This window comes from Protopterus annectens, chromosome 17.part0, assembly GCF_019279795.1.
Source record: "Protopterus annectens isolate FY-2018-M chromosome 17.part0, PAN1.0, whole genome shotgun sequence".
In the NCBI taxonomy this organism is placed as follows: domain Eukaryota; kingdom Metazoa; phylum Chordata; order Ceratodontiformes; family Protopteridae; genus Protopterus; species Protopterus annectens.
The window spans coordinates 683981240-684001776 of NC_056751.1; positions in this window are offsets into that span (position 1 = coordinate 683981240).

Genomic DNA, 20537 nt, shown 5'->3' on the forward strand with positions numbered 1-20537 from the left:
TAATGGCCCTGGAGCCTTTACAAGCCTAGTCCATAAGGTTACCTTGGCATCGTTGAGAGCTATTCTTAGCCTTCCACCTCCCATTCTGTTTCTTGAGCTTTTTTACTCTCCCTTCTGTACAAAATACTGCAACAGTGATATAGCATGACATAGTTCAGTTGTGCAAAATTGTACCATGATAGTTTATGTCCTTTTCTTCACTGTTCTTCATTGTTGCAGTATTTTCTCCCTCCTTTCAACCCCCTCTTGTTTATTCTTTAAGTTATTTTTTTCCTTCTGGATGTGTGTGGACTCCTTTGTCCTATGAAGACTGTTCTCTTCTAGGGCAATGCAATTCTAGGTAGTTGCATCCATAAGACCCTTTTATGCCCTATTTTCTGTTTGTGGAGCATAAATGTGACATATGGCACAACCAACATCTCTTTTAAGCTTATTTGTACTGGCCAAGTGACGGGCTACCCAGGGCGGTACATGTCTTCTGTACCAACTGCTGTAGCAATGAAGAGAAGGACATCAACTGTTATGATAAGATTTTACACAACTGCACTTTGTCACTTTGGTTTGTCATTACTACCATGCATACCTCTCAACTGTCCAGATTCTCACCTCATATTTTTGGTTTGTTCCTCATAAAATTTAGATTTTCTTGCAAATCACTGAGGATTGATGTTACTATATAATGACACACATTTGAGTTTCAGACTTTATATCCTTTATAAAATGCACACTAAGAAATCTTGTTATTCTAGCAACTTTCTAAGTTTACAAGAGCAGTATTTAAAGCGTGTCTCTGTTTTGGAGCATTTGTTCTCCATTATTTTAGACTTTGTCCAGATTTTTTGTGCCAAGAGGTTGAGAGGTATGCTGTCATGTGAGTAAGTTGGAATGGAAGCAGTTAAATATTACCATATAGGACTAATCATTGTCAGACCAGGAATCAGACACTCTTTAGATACTGAAAACTGTTAGAATGATGCCAAAAGCCTCACAGTATCATTTTAGTTATTTGTTTATATATAATAACAGTGGAACTAGAAACAGATTCATACAGATATAAGGTTAAAAGAGAAAGAAGTGTTAAAAACATAATACAATGTAGTAACTCACTAAGGTGTAGTATGTACACTAGGAAGTGCATTTGGGTAGTAGCTGAAATCAGAAGCAAATAAAATATGAAGTGAAAGGAAAAGATGAGTGTATATTAATGTTTTAACTTCACATCACTCATGCTTCTACAGATGTACAAGCAGCCCACTCTTAAACAAATACTGCTTTTGTCTAGTAGTATTCAGAAATCAGCATATATCAAACTAGAAACTGAAAAAGGAACAGAAGAGTGTGTCTACTAATGCTCCAACCTTCTGTCACACAATTGATTTCTGTGGAATTACTAGTAGGTTAGAAAGTCAGTACACCAAGCTAGTATTCAAAAATCAGAACATAGTAAAACATGAAATGGAAGAAAGAGAAATATGGTTTCCACTACTGTTGCCTCACTCACATGCTTTCTATAGGTAGAAGCCATGTCATAAAATTGTTGTAGCTGCCCAGGATTTACAATGCCCGCAGAATAACATATGAAATGAAGGAAACAAAAAATGTTTATTAATGTTTTAAAAGCCTTGCATTACTGATGTGCCTAAAAGGCTGCTTTTCTCAATGGGTAAAATGCACAGATTAAACTAATGAATGGCTCACAGGGAAAGCTGTTGTCAGTACAACTGCAATTTGAGATGGAATTTGGCTACCACCTTTGAAACTTCCTGCAGGCAGTCTTCCCCCACCCACTCAGCCAAAGGTGAGCATGATCATAAAGACAAACCTGAAATGTAAACAAAGGCTGAATCAAAACAAAAAATCCCTGGGCTTGTCCCTTTAAGATGGACATTACTGAGGTGTGTAGACTGCAGCATCACAGGGGGTAGGTACCATAACTGTCAACTGTAGAGATTTATGCAGTATGTCCACAGTTTCACCTAATATGTGTGGTCAGTGTCCCATGACATTGTAGTCATCTAGCAGTTCACTGGCAAACATTATGGGTTGAGGTCAGTAATGCCATGGATGAGGGGAAGATGGTGCACACTGCCTACCTTGACCTGGCCAAAGCCTTTGACACTATTTCCCACACGGGCATAATAGATAAACTTTATCAACTAGGCATCAAGCCATATGTTACCAGATGGGTAGCAAACTGGCTCACTGATAGAACCCACACAGTCAAAATAGGGGAAGCCACCTCAAGCAGTAGACCGGTAACAAGTGGCGTACCCCAGGGTTCAGTTTTGGGACCTCCGTTATTTGAGATATACTTTTCTGAGGTGCAGGCCAAAACCAATGGGCTATGGTTGACCAAGTTTGCAGATGACTGCAAGCCGGATGCTGTCATCAATTCCCCTAGTGATGTGGACATTCTCCAGAGGGTATCACTCAGACAAGTGACTGGTGCCAGAAACATGGCCTCAAGCTAAATACCAAAAAATGCATCCTCATCCCCTTTGGGGAGAGTGACATCCCCACAAATTATCACATTAATAACAACGTCCTAAGCACTCAATCAGTCATGAAGGATTTCGGCACCCAGGTTAATAGCAACCTGACTTTTGACCACCATGTTGCTTCTGTTGTACGGAAAGCCTTCTACATGGCCCACCTCATAAGTAAGGATATCTCATCCAGGGGAAAAGGAGGTCATAACATCCCTGTATTCATCCCTTATAAGGACCATTACTGAGTACAATGTCCCTTTCAGCATGTACCTTGCAAAGCACATTCAGCAGCTGGAGAGACCACAGAGGTTCCTCACCAGGAGAATCCAGGGCCTCAAACATCCACCATACACAGATAGGCTAAAAGCCCTATCCCTCTACTCGGTTTCATACATACTCCTCAGAGGTGACCTCTGTCTGGCATACAAGGTGTTCACAGACCCCACCTTGATGGGACAGCTGCATATCAGCAAGTCAAGTTCCACTCGAGTAACCCTCACATGTGGCCTCAACCTGGTCTGTCACATCAACAAGACTTGTTGGCGGGACAGATTTCTGTCCCAGAAACTCACCCATCTATGAAATAGACTCCCTCTCCACATCAAGCATTGTACCTCTTTACCCCTTTTTAAGTGCTTCCTGGATAACTGGATGGGAAACAGAAAATATACCCCTGGGATTCCACCCATGTCCCTGCTGGACATTGGCATCTGGTGCTGATTTGTCTAAACATGGGCTAACCTCTTGGTTAGGCTTATAAGGGCCTCAGGGCCAATAGCATAGTAACCTCCTATGATCCTATGTAAGACACACATTTGAGTGTCAGACTTAATACCCATCAGAATATGCATGCTAATGCAATAGCTGTTATTCTATCAACTTACTATCTTTGTAAGAGCAAACTGTAAAACATGTCCCTATCTCTGGGCCTTTGTCCCACCTATTAAGCATGGCCATGTCCAGATTCCTTGTTATAGGGGATGGGAGGTATGGTAGGTCGGTATCAGCTACCTTTACATACAGCTGTGTGCGCTACAGGCTGCAGCTGCTGCAGGCAATACATATAGGCAGAGAGTGTGAACACTTTGGAGGACAACAAACAGTATGTGTAACTGTGGCAGCTGTATCAGCCCTGTCATTACAGCAAAGCCAGGGTAAGGGTACCCTTTACAGTCCAATCGAGGCATATAATTGTACATCTGTTATGCAACAGTGTCAATAACAGCGTAGTAGGCAGGATATATTTAGGCTATACAGATATGTGCTGTGCATCCCTACCTGCAGGTCTTTGACTTGCAAAATTGGATAGCAGTTCATTAATTAGCAGTAACCTGTGCAGATAAAGATTGCAAGACTTAGTCATTAATTGTTGTCCTCACAATAATGTAAGTGAACTGCAACACAAGACTGGATTTGAACCTGGGGCTGTGTGTGGCAAAAGTCCTGCATGCAAGACATTTAACAGCCTGAGCTACTGAATCACTGCTACAGGAGGTGTATTTGAAAGGTATATGTGCAGACATACAGGCAGTGACACATTGTCTGGGGAAAACATAGTGAAAGGCAGGTAGGGATTGCAGGAAGGGTGTAGGAAAGAACCATAGCTCTCCATTTCTTGTACAGGAACAGCTGTGCACTTTGACAGAATTTGTAGATGAATTTGGACTCTGAAACCCCACCGAGAGGGGTGAGGACAACATAACTGAATTGTCAAGCCAATTTGACCAAGTTACTAGTGTCCAGTGGACACATATGTGAAATGGAGAGTTATATATGTGCCCATTTTTATAAGGTGAGAATGAAATGTTGGGGAAGGGACATAGGTAAGTGTGGGGAGGTAAGTTGGGTAGGATAGGATGCATTCACAAACAGACAAGACAGCAGACAGGGGCAGTGTGTGACACATCAGGGGTTGAACATCTTGGATAGGGAGGGTGCGGTGGAATCCATGTCCTACTTGCCTCCAGATGGCAGCAGCATGACTCAATTCCCCACCCATGGGACTGTCAGAACTGCTCCTTCACTGCCCAGAGGGTGGCTGTGCTGGAGGCTGGGCACCAGGGCAAGACTGCCCCACCAGGTTGGTGAGCACATCCTCAATCCAGCTCAGGCATCACTCATAGCTGCAATGAACAATCTTGCAAACTATGATTGGCAGCTGAGCCTGGGTGATGATGTCCCCTCCACCACCACTCCCAGTGCGGGGCCAGGCCTCGTCCCCTGAGATGATATGACCTGACACCACAGATAGTGGAGGGACAGCAGAGGAGCACCACCAGTCTGGTTTACAGGCATGCCAGGACCCAGTTTCACAGCTGGCTGAGGCAAGGTAGGCAGATCAGTCAGAACCTGCCTACCCCGTTGTACTGTGGTAATTGAGGTGTAGCAGTAAGTAGAGATTAATTATGAGCAAATCATTGTTAGTAATAACAGCATGTCAAAACAGTAGAAATAACCCATTTACATAGCAATGCATATTATGTGTAACACAACATTAAATAACAGAACAGTCAGTATGTTAATAGCATGCCAGTAACAGTTACAGCATAAGGCCAACAAAACAGGTAATTTAACAGTATATATTAATATGCAACCATAATGATATATACCAATAATAAAGCACATTTCCCAAAATACAATTAATGTAACAAAGTATATTAACAGTAAACTATAACAATGAATACCAATAATAAATAAATAAAGATAAGGGGTGGTGGGAAGACAGAAAAACAGTCCATTAATGGCATTGTAAGTTATATCTCTGACAACAGTACTACTATCTACTCTACTGATCAGTATATCCCTTTATGTGTACAGTGACTACCAGTCTGCTATAGCTGATGTAGCACCTATATACCTGTCAAGCTATTTGCATGGGACAGTATTGGCTAAGCAATAACAATGACAGGTACACAAATATACAGGCCACTTGCACATCAGGTGGACCTATATAGCTACCAAAGTGATCTGTGGGCTGAGTTGGTAATACTTTGTAATGCAGGTAATCATTTCCATGTTCATCCTGTGATGGATGGATTATGCAATATTATTTATAGTACGTGAATTGTGACACATGAAAGACATGTATGTGTACAGTACAGATCCTAACCAGCTGTCATGTCTTGGTTGGCAGGCATGGGACTAGAACCCCATTGCTGTGACTGCAGGGGACATCTGCATAGAATGTAACAATTGACTGCAGCAACTTTGAACAGACATTCCAGGAATACAGCCATAATGGGATTACACAGCTTTATTTCTGACCCAACATTGCTAATGTACACATTCTTGCTATTGATTTTAACTGTCTGTGACATCTAAACACACAATTATCTACTCATACTATGGGCTATCTCACCCATTTACCTGTAGTTCCTCTGGAGAGAAAAATTGTGAGCATTACATGACCACTATTTATAGTCACTGCTACATACCACTGGATTTGAACCCTGGTCTGTGTGTGTCAGAGCTACTGAATCACTGCTGCGTACTGAATGACTGACATTTGCCTAGAGCTCACCTGGAACCATACTATAACTTGGTATAATTACTACTTCACTGATATACTAGACTGCAGTGACAACAGAATGCACATGCATGGAATACAAGCATAACAGAGATAGTAAGTAAGCTGGTGTACACATTTTATTGTTAGTGGTTTTAAATATCTGTGAAGTCAACAAACAATATCAGTTCATGGAGTGGGCTACCTCACCTATATACCTTTATTACCTGAAGTCTGTAGATGACAGAGTATTATGTGACTGCTATTGGCCTAGAGACAGCCTTGAACAGTACAATGAGTTCAGCAATACAGTTTACGGTCATTAGATTTGCATTCTACAGCTACTACAGTATTATACTTGACTTCAGCAACCTTACCTTACAGACTTAATGCATACAGCTCTAGTGCAATAGTTATGACAAGACAATCCTGATGTGCATCATTTTCTTTGCTGTTATTGGTATTGTTTCCCATTTTAATTGAACTATAGTTGTTATTATTCATTTATTGCAGTACAGCTCTAATTCCACATTTATTGCACTACAGACTTCATTGAATATACTTTATTGCAGTTAATGCTTTACCCCGTGTTTCCAAATGTTAGCCAAACATTCCACTTCTGCTGTGCTGATGATGCTAGGTTCCTGACCCAGAGACTCCCCAGACTCTGGAATAGACTGCCCATACACATCAAGCAGAGTGCCTCTTTGGCCCTCTTCAAAAGGAACCTTGATGATGGGATGGGAGATAGGAACTTCACCCTGGGAATCATGTCAGTCACCCTGCAAGACAGGGGTCCAGGGAAGTAAATATTGTGGGAAGAAATAGCCAGGGAATTGTTATGGCTAGGTTTGTATAGGCCCTAGGGACGATAGCCTAGTACCAACCTATGAACCTATGAACTCTTTCTTGTTTATTGCACAACAGTTAGCATAATACATCCATACTCACCACACTCACAGTGCAACCTGGCCAAGTACCTGGTATGGGACTCAACATTGTGAGCCCTCTCAGTTGCAGCTGTTGGAAGAGAAGCACACCATTATGCATACCAGTTTTGCAGAAATTTTGCTTGCATTTTGTTAAGACAGCAGAAAACATGCTTACATACTTGTGGGGCATTCCCTGCCCTCACTTCTTGGATCCATGTGTCCAAGGTCCCCCTCTTTCTTATTTTTGGGTCATCATGGTGGTGATAACACTGCTCACCTGCACGGGGGTATTAGTAACACTGGTGAGTTCTCTGTCCCACTAGTCCCAGGCCTCTGTCTTACACTCTAAGCCCTGGAAATTGCCCTGCAGCAGCCTATCATCATGTTTTTTCACAAGGAGCCCAACGATGACCCTGGATTCCAGAATGCCCCAACACTGTGCCCGAAAGCATGCACCTTCACCAACACCACCAGCCATACCTTCAGTTAATCATACTATAATGGATTATGCTGAATTCCCACCTATTGGGCTTAATATAGGCTGTTTTCCCACCCTTACATGTCATTGAGTAACATTAAAAAAAGTGCTGCATCACTTACCAGCGAGCAAACCAGCTCAGCAGAGCTGAGCAGTGCAGAAACTCGCAGAACCGTAGTTTTAGCAAAGTGTAGCACCGTGCAAACCAGTGAAGCAGAGCTGAGCAGCGCAAAAACTTTGGCAGCCATTACCATGTTTATGCTGTGCTTAGCAGGTTTAAGCACAGTTGAGCAGAGCGCAGCAGAGTGCAGTGGGGCCATATTTCAAAATTGTGTGCATAATGTGTATATCAAAAATAAATACATATTTTCCCTTCCATGTATTTGAACCCTGGATCTGCTACACACAAACCTGCAACTCTACCCATTTAGCTATATAGATATTAAAAAAATCTGGTATACCTTCACATATACCACTAAGCTACCTATTAGCAGTGCTGATTATAGTGCTGTACTGCGCAAATGCCACATTTAAAAAAAACTATAAATGTCATTGTGCTTATAAATTACATCTGGTTTCTATATTTAGATGTCTGGCAGGTGTCAGTTGTCTGTATGTGACCACAGCATGGTATTGCTGCACTCCATGCTGCACTGTGCAAACATGAATTTTAAAAATAAAAAATAATAAAACAAATGCAGGAAATTATAGAATAGCATAACATTTACACATTCAGCTTTTGACACTCTAAACAACATTGCTGCAGTGGCAGAGACCATTGCAGAGAGTCTCAAACTCATTTGTAGCCATAGTTAGCACTAGACCTCTCCCTACATTGATTCCATAACCGTGTTTCTCGGCTCTCCCTCAGCAACATGCCATCATTAATATTCATGGAGTGCTTCTGAGGTGGACCCATGACCATGAACATGGGTACATTCCACACACTGCATGTAGGCTCTACACACTGCCTGCACGGATTTTTATTAAATTCTGGGGATAGTGTTTTCAACAATCAGTAAAGATCAAAAGTGCTGGTTGACTAAGATAGGATTTGTTTTTACCAACAGTGATAATTGTTACATAATTAACTCTTATTTGACAAGAATTTTGTATTGGGTCAATAACATTAAGTTACACTTTTGCCCTGACAAGTATAATATTATGTATTTTTAACCTCCTTCTATAATAAAGCCAATTTCATTTATGTCAAATGCATTTCAAGTAGTGAAACATTATAAGGATTTAGGTATAAATATATCAAACAGCATTTCATTCAATATACACGCTGACATTATTACAAGCCTATCTATGAAGCAGATGGGTATTAAGATTAAAAAAAAGAGCAGGAATTGAAAATGTTATGTAATGCTGCTTAGGTTATATGATATATAGCAATATATGTGAAGTATAATGCTTGTAAATGTGAACTTGTTAATACAGTTTGATTGCTTTTATATAAATGTGAATGTACCTGTGTCACAAGTGATAATTCAATAAAGATGTTTAAAAAAAGGTTAAGAATTCAGTAATAAGTAACTTATCTATTTTAACATCATGATTTATTTGCTATATAAGACCTCTATTAGAGTATAATAATATATTTTGGATATATACTAAGAAACAACTAAATGGATTAGAATCAATACAAAGGAAATTCACAAAGAAAATCACATGTCCATAGAGTATCGCACGAAAGGAATGGTGTAAATATCTCAAACTATATTTATTAAGTTACAGTTATATTAGGGGCAAATTTATCTTTGCCTTTAAGCCATTTCATGAAATATACCTACGAATCCTATTGGATTTTAAAACACATCAGAGTAAACCTAAACTTGGGTTTAGTGCATTAAGATTTCACATCTCTATATTTAACACTGCCTCACGATCTTCTTTCTTATCTCTTAGAGCTGCAGACCTATAGAAGAAACTGCCCATTTCACTAAGGGAACCAAACAATATAACAAATTTCAAAGATCCATTTAGACTGCTGGGTGGGTGAACTAACATTTGATCCTGGGTATATGTGTATCATTGCTCCTTAATGGTCACATGACCAGAGTACTACACAATAACTTATAAACTTATGAATTTATGTTTCCCCTACCTATGAGGGACAAGATGTTAAGCCACAGATGAATTTGGGGTCATCCATCCATTCATCCAGATTATGTTTGAATAGTGTAACAGAAGTAAAACACCAAGGACACCACCAACGAACTCAGAAACCATTAGCTGTAAAATAAAAAAACGATGTGACATACTGTGAATACTATAAACTTTAATGAGCAAAATAAAGAAATGCACTGAGTGCTTTTGTCTTATACCAAATACTTCTTCAGAGTGACACACAAGAGAAGTCAGAGTCATTTATACAATGAAAAAACAATCACAACACTGCAACAATTAATGAATGTTATAAGTAAAAAAAATGATTAAAGATAAAAACTTGACTCAACTCTATTAGTTACACCATGTTCACCATTACTGACCCAACATCGAAAATCAAAATGTGTAAAATTAAATACTCGAAAATCTCTTCAATGAATAATAAACAGTAAATAATAAATAATAAACAGTAAATAATTCATTAAATAGTGCCTGCTTTAACCTTTAAAATGCTGGAAATGGAAATGGTATTGTTAATACCAAGGGCACGTGAAGCGTTAAACCTAACCTGTCAACTTAGCTCTTTAACTTCCTGTGCATTTCCAATAGCCCCACATAACAGAGTCACCAAAACTCGATCAATGACAAAGAATGTGAGCTTCCTAAACTAGGACGGACATAGGTTTGAATGCCTATATAGAGCATTAGTGGTTTTCTTCCTATTGATGTCACACGTGTTCCCTTACCCTGTCTCTCAACCTTCTATTTGATTTACCTACATAAAATGCATTGCAGGTGCTGCACGCAGCCAGATACACTGCATGTGTTATATTACAGTTTACTTTTCCAGGACATGGAATGGTTCTATTGTAACCACAGACCACACCATAGAGGCCTTCATGGATGAATCTGCACATTTTACAAAAAAATGCATTTTTGCATGCTGCTATGGCTCCATTGAAATTTCCCCAAGCCAAAATCCAATATGTCATTAATGTTCTTCCCTCTAAATTATGTAAAAGTAGGGAATACTCCAAGATATTTTTTCATGTCTTTGTTGAGAACTATATCCAATAATTTCCTAATGATGTTAACATACTGATGTGTGGTATTACTGTAGGGAATAATAAACACTGGGGTCCCATCAGTCCCTTCTGAGGTGACCTCAGTGCATATGGAACTAACTGGTAATGGACTGCTGACAACTGGTGCAAATCAGTCAGGCCCTACCACCTTTGCATGTATATCCTTTAAAAATTGGATAGGATATCATCTGTCTATGAATAAACAGATCAGATGATGCAATTCAAAATTAAAAATAGCATCATCAGAAATGAGGTGAGATAGCCTAACCATTTGGCCATTTACAACTGACTTCTTCTGGAATGGGGGTGACAACTCTCATAGAGAAGGTAAGTGCTGGAAAAAGTTTATTTCCTAAAGACGGTAGATGGGTAACAACTCTTAACCGGATCTTTTCCAAGAGAAATGTCCAAGTAATTAATGCTATCGGCATGAATGGCATATGTAAACTTTAAACATGTGGTGAAAGTCTGCCATAAATTGAAAAAAATGTACCCATTGTTCCATATTACCACTCCATAAAATCAACACATCATCCAGAAATCTGTAGTAGCCATGTGTCAAAAAAGAAACCATGGGGTAAATAGTTAACCTTTTCTCATATGACAAGAACTATATTAGCACAGATTGGAGCGCATGCAGCATCCATAGCAACTCCTGAGATCTGATGAAAAAACTTCTCCCTCAAAAAATAGGAAATTATTGTTGAGAATCAGGTCCAAAAGAGAAATGACCATATTTATGTCCTGAGGTGACATGGATGTGTGCTCTGACAAATAGGAAGAAAACCACTCTAAACCAATCTCATGGGTGATCACACTAAATAAATCACCTATGTCAACAATGATGAACATTACACTATCTAAGCACTCCAAAGAATTTAAAATTTGCAACAAATGCCACGAATATCTTAAAATATGTGTTTCAGCCTTTAACAGATACTTACATTTATAGTCTACAAATGTGGCCAGTGGTTTCATTTTTGAGCCCTTGGCTGAGAATATCAGTCTTTATGGTGGATGACAAGGATTTTTATGTATTTTGGGAATGCCAAAGATAGACACTACTTTTTGTTTCTCCAATCTCAAATATTTCCACAGATTATGGTCAATTTCACCTTGCAAGACCATATCCAACATAAAAAATCCAGTCTAGTGTTAGCAATGTTGATCTGGTTCAAAGACACAATAGGTGTCTTTTGACAAAAGTTGAAACATTGTGGAGGAATAGTCTGTGTTATCCATAATTACCACCTATACCACCCTTATCAAATTTCATGATACGGATGCTTCTGTCTTTTGCTATAATAAATAGAAGTTCCCTTTCCTCAATGGTTAAATTATCAGGGCTAAATTTCAAACTCCTGCTCTTGTTATGAACATGTCTGAATTGCCCCTCACAAATTTTGTCAAAGATAGAAACCAGGGAGTTGGGAGTTGCAGGAAAGTACTCTTTCTACGTGACCCATCATTACTTATAATAGTGTTCACATTTCTGTCAGCAAAAAAAAAAAAAACTGTTTCAAATTGCAGTTCCTAGTGAAAAGTTTCAATTGAATGATTGCTTGTCAATGTCTAAGTTAAAACTAGGAATGAAAGTGACATTTTTTTAAAAACAGACGAAAAAGACTCAGACCAGTTGACATTAGAACAATTAAAAACTTTAAAAGAATCAACAGCACTGTTGTCAGATAAAGATCCACAACCACATTTACATAAATTCAATCCCCGGGATTCATGAAGCACGGCGCAAGGAAGATGTTAGCCTTGCACCGAGCGTGTGGCGTAGAGATGGCGCAGCAGCACCATATGCATATTAATGAAGGCATGCTGCCACACCGTCCACGTGCACAGGAAATGTGTGTGAGTGCAGGGGGTGTGTTTAAGTGCTGCACGGAGGCGTGAACATATCTGCTACAGTCACCCAACCTAAAATGCTGACTACTACAGCCTCCCTCTAATAGTAATCAATCCTGTCACTGTCTGTGGATACTGAAATGTATGCAAAGCATACAAGAGAGTTCCACGAACCCCAAAATAAAATCACAGGAGTAAACACACAAGCACGTAGCTGAATGTTGAGCCCCCATCCCTAGAACTATTACATTTAAAACCTCGTGTCTGTATTTCATTGTTGTGTTGATATTTATACCAAGTGGAAGTGAAACACAGCGTGTTTGCGCACCACTGCCCTTTGCTAAGCCTAGCCCAATGGTAAGAGCATTCACTTAATATCTACCCATTCACGGTCCAAGTCGTCCTTGTCTGGACAGCCCAAAAATGAATGGGTATAACCTGGGTCAACCTACCATGTCATGAAAGATAAGTATTTGCGTGTACCTATGTGCATGAAGTACAGCATGTGGAAGACCAAATATGCTAGGGTTGGCCTCACAACCATAATGGTATCAGAGATATGTAGAGTAGGCAATGTGTACTGATGTCTGTGCCATGGGCTAACAATCAGAGAAGGGATGGATGGTGTGTTTTTGGATTTTGGGTGGGGTGATGGGTAATGTAATAATCCGCCAAGGGGAGACTGGGTCGGATGTACAATAAGTGAACTGGAGGTGTACGAGGGAGCAGTGGGAGAATCCAAAAGGAAACTAAAGAACATGCATTCACATCCCCAATACACCCTGTCAGGTCATATTGCAGAACACAATCCCACAAACATATGAACATTAAAATGTATGATACACATGTACAGAAATGGTAATGGCTCACACCACATAATGGTTTGGCCTGGACTGAGCCATCCATCCCTTACACACCTGGATACATAATTGAATACCCATCATCCCCTCCACAGCACACCCCCCCCTTGCTGAACATCCACCAAAACCACCCATACTCGGGCTGCTAGCTTGGGCCAGCCATAGCTGCACATAGTGCCCCCTACCCACGTCTAGTAGGCAGTCTCACCCTAAGCAGTCTCAGGCCTGCAAACGAGGTAGCCCATGCATGTATAACCCTCCCTCATTTTCATATAATCAAAAGAATGGGGGTCATTGGCATCCACAATATTTGGACATCCCTCATTGGATAAGTGTCTGTTCTCAAGATTAGACTTGGTGGCACAACACGATTTCTACCCCCATTGACATCCAGACACAAGTTGGATTAGTAGTACTTGTCCACAACCCTGCTCAGCCTCCACCTGGTCCTGCAGAACCTACAACCCGGGATTAAACACCTGACTGTGATGCACGTCTCCCCATGTGCATTATCGGGAATATATACCTTTCACATGTTCCCAATAAGCTTCCCCATAGCCATCTTCTAAACAGTACATGTCCACAAATTGTATACCCTGTCCAGGTTCCATGTCATAATGATGCACACAACCCCTGTATATAAATGGTACAGGTCCCTCCCGGATGTGGGTGTTCATATATATGGCCATGTATAACCCCAGATATGTTGCCATATATCTATAAATGTACATACTTATATTTGCATAGCTACACATCACACATACATGCATATAAGTAGTTGTCAAGTATGTGTCCTATTCATAAATATTTATACTTGCAAATGTATGCATATGTCTCTCAGAAACATATGAACAGTAACATGTACTATACATATGTACACCAATCGACTGTCACTTTTGTTGCCAGTAGTGTGGAATGCCTGTAGTAAAGTCATATATAATAACTACCATCCATGCAGAATGTATCACGGATGGTTTAGTCATCAAACCAGTGACTATGGTGTTTCTGTTCCTGGGTCCAAGCCATGCAAGGGCTGCTAATTTTATATGATGCCCAGAATAATGGCTGTCAGATATAGGGTGATTAAGGCACTTTCAAGCAGATGTAAGCGGGTATGCGCGGCGGTAAGTGGTGGTCATTCAACAGTAAGAGAAATGTAAATAAGTTTGTAGGTGTATATGCATGTGCATGTACAGACAGATATATATATATATATATATATATATATATATATATATATATAAATATATATATCCATGAAGAATGAACATGGTCACAATACAGCATTCATAACAAATGTGAAGGAAAACAGCAGCGGAACCCCCGCATTATTTACTGCTGTCATATCAAGCGGCCCAGAGGTGAGCAAACCTCCTGAGTCACCAACCTCAGGTAGGATGCTAACAATGGGACTATCTTTGTCCACTTGCTAAGTCTGAATTTCAAACAGGTACAGGGCAGTCCCAGTCTCCAGTCAGACAAGCCAAAAACTGGAAGACTATTTGAACACCCTGACCATTATATGAACGCATGTTCCAGAACTATAAGCATGGGATGTCTGAACATACCTGGAGTGAGCCAACATGCGGGATGGGTCTAGAGCTGTAGGGAGTGGCGCATGTGTAGTGATGTGGTTTTTCCAACTGGAGAATGGATGACTGCTGTGTTAGCGAAGTGTTGAGGTGTGTGTTCGTGTATCTATGAACCATGGGTATACATCAAATCCAGCAGCACACCAATAGTGTAATGGTTAGAGCATTCGCCTAACGATCAGGCATTTACGGTTCAAGTTCAACTATAGCACATATCATTTTCCATGAGGAATGAGTGTTGCTCTGCTGTAAAACCGACATAACATGTAAAAGTGAACTTGAGCATCGCATGGGACTTTTAACCAAATCCATTCAAAGTGGTACTGTCATAATGAATAAGGCACAAGTAAGCACAAATAAGCAGCTGTAAACATATATAACAAACAGTAAGAAAATCTGAGTGCGCTTGCACGGGTGTAAGCCGTGCCCAGAATAGGAAATGTATATAAGTATGTACAGATGTAATATATATATATATTATATATATATATATATATATATATATATATACACACACACACACACACACACACACACATATATATATATATATATATATATATATATATATATATATACACACACACACACACACACACACACACACATATATATATATATATATATATATATATATATATATATATATATATATATATATATATATATATATATATACATATACATATGTAGAATGAACGTCATAACAATAAAGATAGATAAGGAATGAGAAGGGAATCAACAGCAACTGTCAGCGTATGTCATATCCAGCTGGACAGGAGTGAGCAAAGCACTGCTACTCACACCACAGGCAGGATTTTACCAGTGGGAGTAACATTGTTGATATGCTAAGTCTACTTTACAAACAATCAGAGGGTAGTCCCCAGTGGGACTACCAAAAATTGACAGCATATTTGGATCTCCATCATTTACATAAGCAAGAGCAGGTATGTTCAAGGACTTAATGGTGGGAGAGCATGATAATACATGTGTTGGGACAACATACATGTAGGGCCCCTAACACTGGGGGGAGGGCAATGTGTGGAGGTGTGTCATGGCCATGAAAGCAACTGGATAATGGATGGATTGCGTGTATGTCGAACTCAGGTGGGGTCGAGGAATCATGGGTATGTGATTTTGTATCCAGGCGTGTCATGGTTGGATGGCCTGGTTCTAACTGGACCGCTGCGTGGAGGCCAGTGAGTTAGTTATAAGTATGTATGCATACACACATGCATACATCTATATGTAGAAGTACATTTCCTGTAACATATCCATTCCATTTGCAGACATAAACACATGAATGTGCCCTTACAAACCTCAACAGTAGATAGAATAATAGGTAGTGCAGAAGAGGGAAGGGACGAAATTGCTAAAACGCAGAAATGTGTACAATGCCCAAAGTCAGTGTTTTGCTGAATAAATCAAATGTGAGGATTGCCTCACACAGGGAATTATCCCTGTGATCTGCCTGCAATGGCAACGCCAAATACTAAACTGGTCTATTTTTAAAAGAATCATGCCGAACACGTACATAATTAGTTCTCATGTGTAATGTGTACGTTACCATATAGTCAGACTAATTAATTCATTGCAGTGTCATGTTAACGGGAGTAAGTATATAAGGAAGTAAGAGTCTAATCTTGACATAAAGACAAGTGTGTCCCATGTGGGATAACGCAAAAAATGCGAATAGTGTCCTATTGGTCACTCATGTCACCAGTGTTTGTGGACTAAACGTTAGGGATTCCTAAGGATACATAAGATAAAAGATAATCCACAGACAGGAAGAACCGAACCAAAAAGCACAAAGTGCAGCTTTATTGAACAACAAACAGGTCAATAAATCAAGCGCTTTCGCCAGGCAAATACCTGGCTTTCTCAAGATAAAAAGTAGTGCGACTGAAAAGTTTAAATACTTAAGCATCTGATCACATGGTACTTAATTAGTTCAACAAACATCCACTTAAGAAGGCAGTTAATTAGTAACTGAACTCAGTGAGTGAAAAGTATGCATATGAAAATGCAGAATAAAAGTTCAAATAGTGAAAACACTAAAAAATCATTTAAAAATCATTTAAAAATGATGTACAAATGTGTGCATAAAAAATCACAAATGTGTAAGATAAAAGACATTTACTAATTGTAACAAGAAAATCATAGCCTAGCCCTTCTCAGCTTTAGTACACTGGATATATTAATGGCCTCATTGAGACCAGGGGATTTTGCAGCATTAAGTCTAAGCTGCCATAAAAGTTCTTTATATTCAAGGCGGGCTTCCCAGTCACCTCCTCTGGCATCCTGGGTTACCTGTTCAAGAACCATAAACTTAAGTTTCATGTTAGAGCAAGAAGCAAGATGTTTTAAAAAAAGCATTAGTGTCCTTCTTTTTTGTAATGTCATATTGATGTTCATAAATTCTTTTTCTAAGGGGTCTCTCAGTCTTCCATATGTAGAAACTGCAACATTCTGTGCATAATCCTAAGTACACCACCCCTTTTGCTCCGCAGTTGTAATATCGGTCAGCGTCAAATCTAAATGTTCTAGATGGAAGATAAAAAGAACTATCATTCATGATAAAGGAACACTGCTTGCATGCCCCACATTTATGGGTACCATGTTTAGGGGAACAATGCCTTGAATTTGATAGATGCTTTCTTTCAAATAACCCTTTTAGGTTAATATCCCTTCTAGTCACAAATTTGGGACGTTCCTGGATTATCCCTTTAAAGTCATCGTGTAGCGTCAAAAGTGGCCAGTGTTGAAGCACTGTGTGTTCCACCAGTTGGGAATCCTGTGAAAATGTGTGAATAAAACTATTATGCAAGTTAAAGTATTCCAAATTCTCAAACTGCTCAACTTGCTGAAAGCCACTACCTAACAGCGGAAAATACTTGGTTTGTCTATTATCTGTCACTTCTTGGGCCATGTTGTTAACCAAGGAGGCAGGGTAACCTCTTTCTAAAAAAAGTTTTTTAAAAACTCAACTTCTTCAAGAAAATATTCATCAGTACTAGACATCTTAGATGCAAGAATGAATTGTCCCTTAACCAAGCCCTTCTTCTGGTGAAATGGGTGACCACTGTCAAAATTAAGGTATGAATTAGAAAAGGTGGCTTTCCTAAATACCTTGGATTTAAAGGTGTGATTACAGTAGTCCTTCTGTATTGATATACCCAGGTAGTTCAGTACATCCTTACTAACATTATAAGTGAAAGATAGAAAGTGTGTGGTAGAATTAATATAACTCATGAACTCAAGAAAGTTGTTCAGGGTTCCTTTCCACAGTAGGCAGATGTCATCAAGGTATCGCTTATAATGGACTATGTATTGTACCCAATGTGCGGAAAATATAAAATTGTTCTCCCAGTAATGCAAAACTATGTTGGCGTATAATGAGGCACATGCAGCGCCCATCGCAACCCCCTTTTCCTGTTTAAACAGTTCTCCATTGAAAAAAAGAAAATTATTATCGAGAACAAATTCCATAAACTCAACAATTAAGCTGATTGTGTTGGAACTAAGGCCGGATTCAGAGGCCAAAGCTTCATTGAACCACTCTAATCCAATAGAGTGTGGGATGCTGGGGAACAATTCTACAATATCAATGGTTGTCATAAGTAAATCAGGATGAAATAACCTAATTTCTAAACCCTTGAGAAAATCCCAAGAATCCTTGCATACATGCTGTTGCGTAGAAGAGAATTTCTTTGTAATGTGGTCAATAAACTTGCTCAACGGTTCAGTGATACCTCCAGCCCCCGAGACAATAGGTCTAAATCTCATCGGGTCTAAACCTTTATGGGTTTTGGGTATTCCAAAAATTACCGGGGTCCTAGGTTTATTGACGTGTAAATAGTTGTATAACCTTTCGTTAATAACTCCCTGTAATAGGTGGTCCAATAACAAAAAATTGATCTTGGAATGGGCTAAATTTAACTTGTTCCTGCGAATAGTGTCCTATTGGTCACTCATGTCACCAATGTTTGTGGACTAAACGTTAGGGATTCCTAAGGATACATGTAGTGAGTCAACCGATGGGATGGGTCTACAGGGGTAGGGAGTGGCCAATGTGTACTGGTGTGGATACACCGCAAATCCAACTGGCGAATGGATGACTGCACTGTTAGTGAAGCGTTGGGGTGGGTGTTTGGGGAACTAGGAGACATGGGTACATGGGTATATATGCAACTGAAGCAGCACAGCAATAGTGTATTGGTCAGAGCATTCGCCTAATGAACAGGCATTCATGGTCCAAGTCCCACACTAGCACATATCATTTTCCATGTGGAATGTGTATATAAACATATTTATACATCATATTGCTGTGCAACCTACATAAGAACATGTACATGTGAACTGGAGTACTGCATGAAATGTTTAATTAATGTCATTCAATCTCAGTGTTAGTGACATAATGAATAAGTTACTAATAAGCAGGTGTAAGGAAAAATATGCAGTAGTAAACATATATAAGCACCAGTAAGCATGTTTGTGTGTTTGCGCGGGGGTACTTTTCTGTTAACGGGGCAACACTGTTAATTCGGTTGCTGACTTCTGAATCCAGTGTCAAACCGTGTATTTGTGTTAGTCTTAACATGTGTGTGTAAAATGTAGAAGTTACAGTTGTTTTCATTTTGTTTTAATATTTTATCCGTTTAACTGATTTACACACAACTGTTAACATTAACATCCAAACAACATGGCTTGAGGTTGGAGTGGGAGTTCGGTACCCGTATTGAAAGTGTTTGCCCGAAAGCAGAATAGTGCAAAAACAAAGACAAAGGCCTACTATTACAGCAATCTATCCATTATAGGGAAAGCAGGCAAAAGTTTTCATTGTCAAATACCTGTCCTCAACATCTCTAATTATACTTACTCGGCTTCTTTAAGCTGCGAGGATGCGATTACAATCAGTAAACAGTGATCGTTTGTTTTTAAGAGTGTCAGGCAAGGATTTAGGAAAGCATCGCTGAGCCCAGAAATAACCATGTTTACGATGTATACACCTGTTGCTATTATACAAGGCGTTTACATAATTAATCCAAGTTGACGCGTAATCTTAACAACTTGTGTCTTATAAGCCCTTCATGGCAAACATATACATAGCAATTTCACTGTCTATTAATCATCATTTCACATGCCTCACGGAGGACTGAAAACTGTGTGATTACAAATGGTCAGCATGACTACATCTTTGTAAACTGTAAGCACAGGCAGTTACTTCATGTTAGGCATTTCATACAGTGTACATATCACCATGTCATGACTAACAGAAGAAAGGAATGTCATGTTATTTGCAAGTATTTCCTTATTACTGATTTCCTATCTGTGTGACTTACCGGGGCAACACTTTAAAGCGATCGCTCTGCAGTAATGCAGTACCTTAACACATCTGTCAGGCAGATGTGTGTAAAATTAGACTAGTTACTTGGTGAAACATTTAATTATTAACACAAGCATTTTATACCGACATGTGCTCAACAGGCATGTTAATGAACTGCATTACACCTGAATGATTGCATTAATAGTGTTGCCCCGATAATTAATGGAAATGTTCCCATTCAACAGTATAGGACATGTATTCAATTACATAGATGTATGTGTGTTAATATCTATATAGATATATA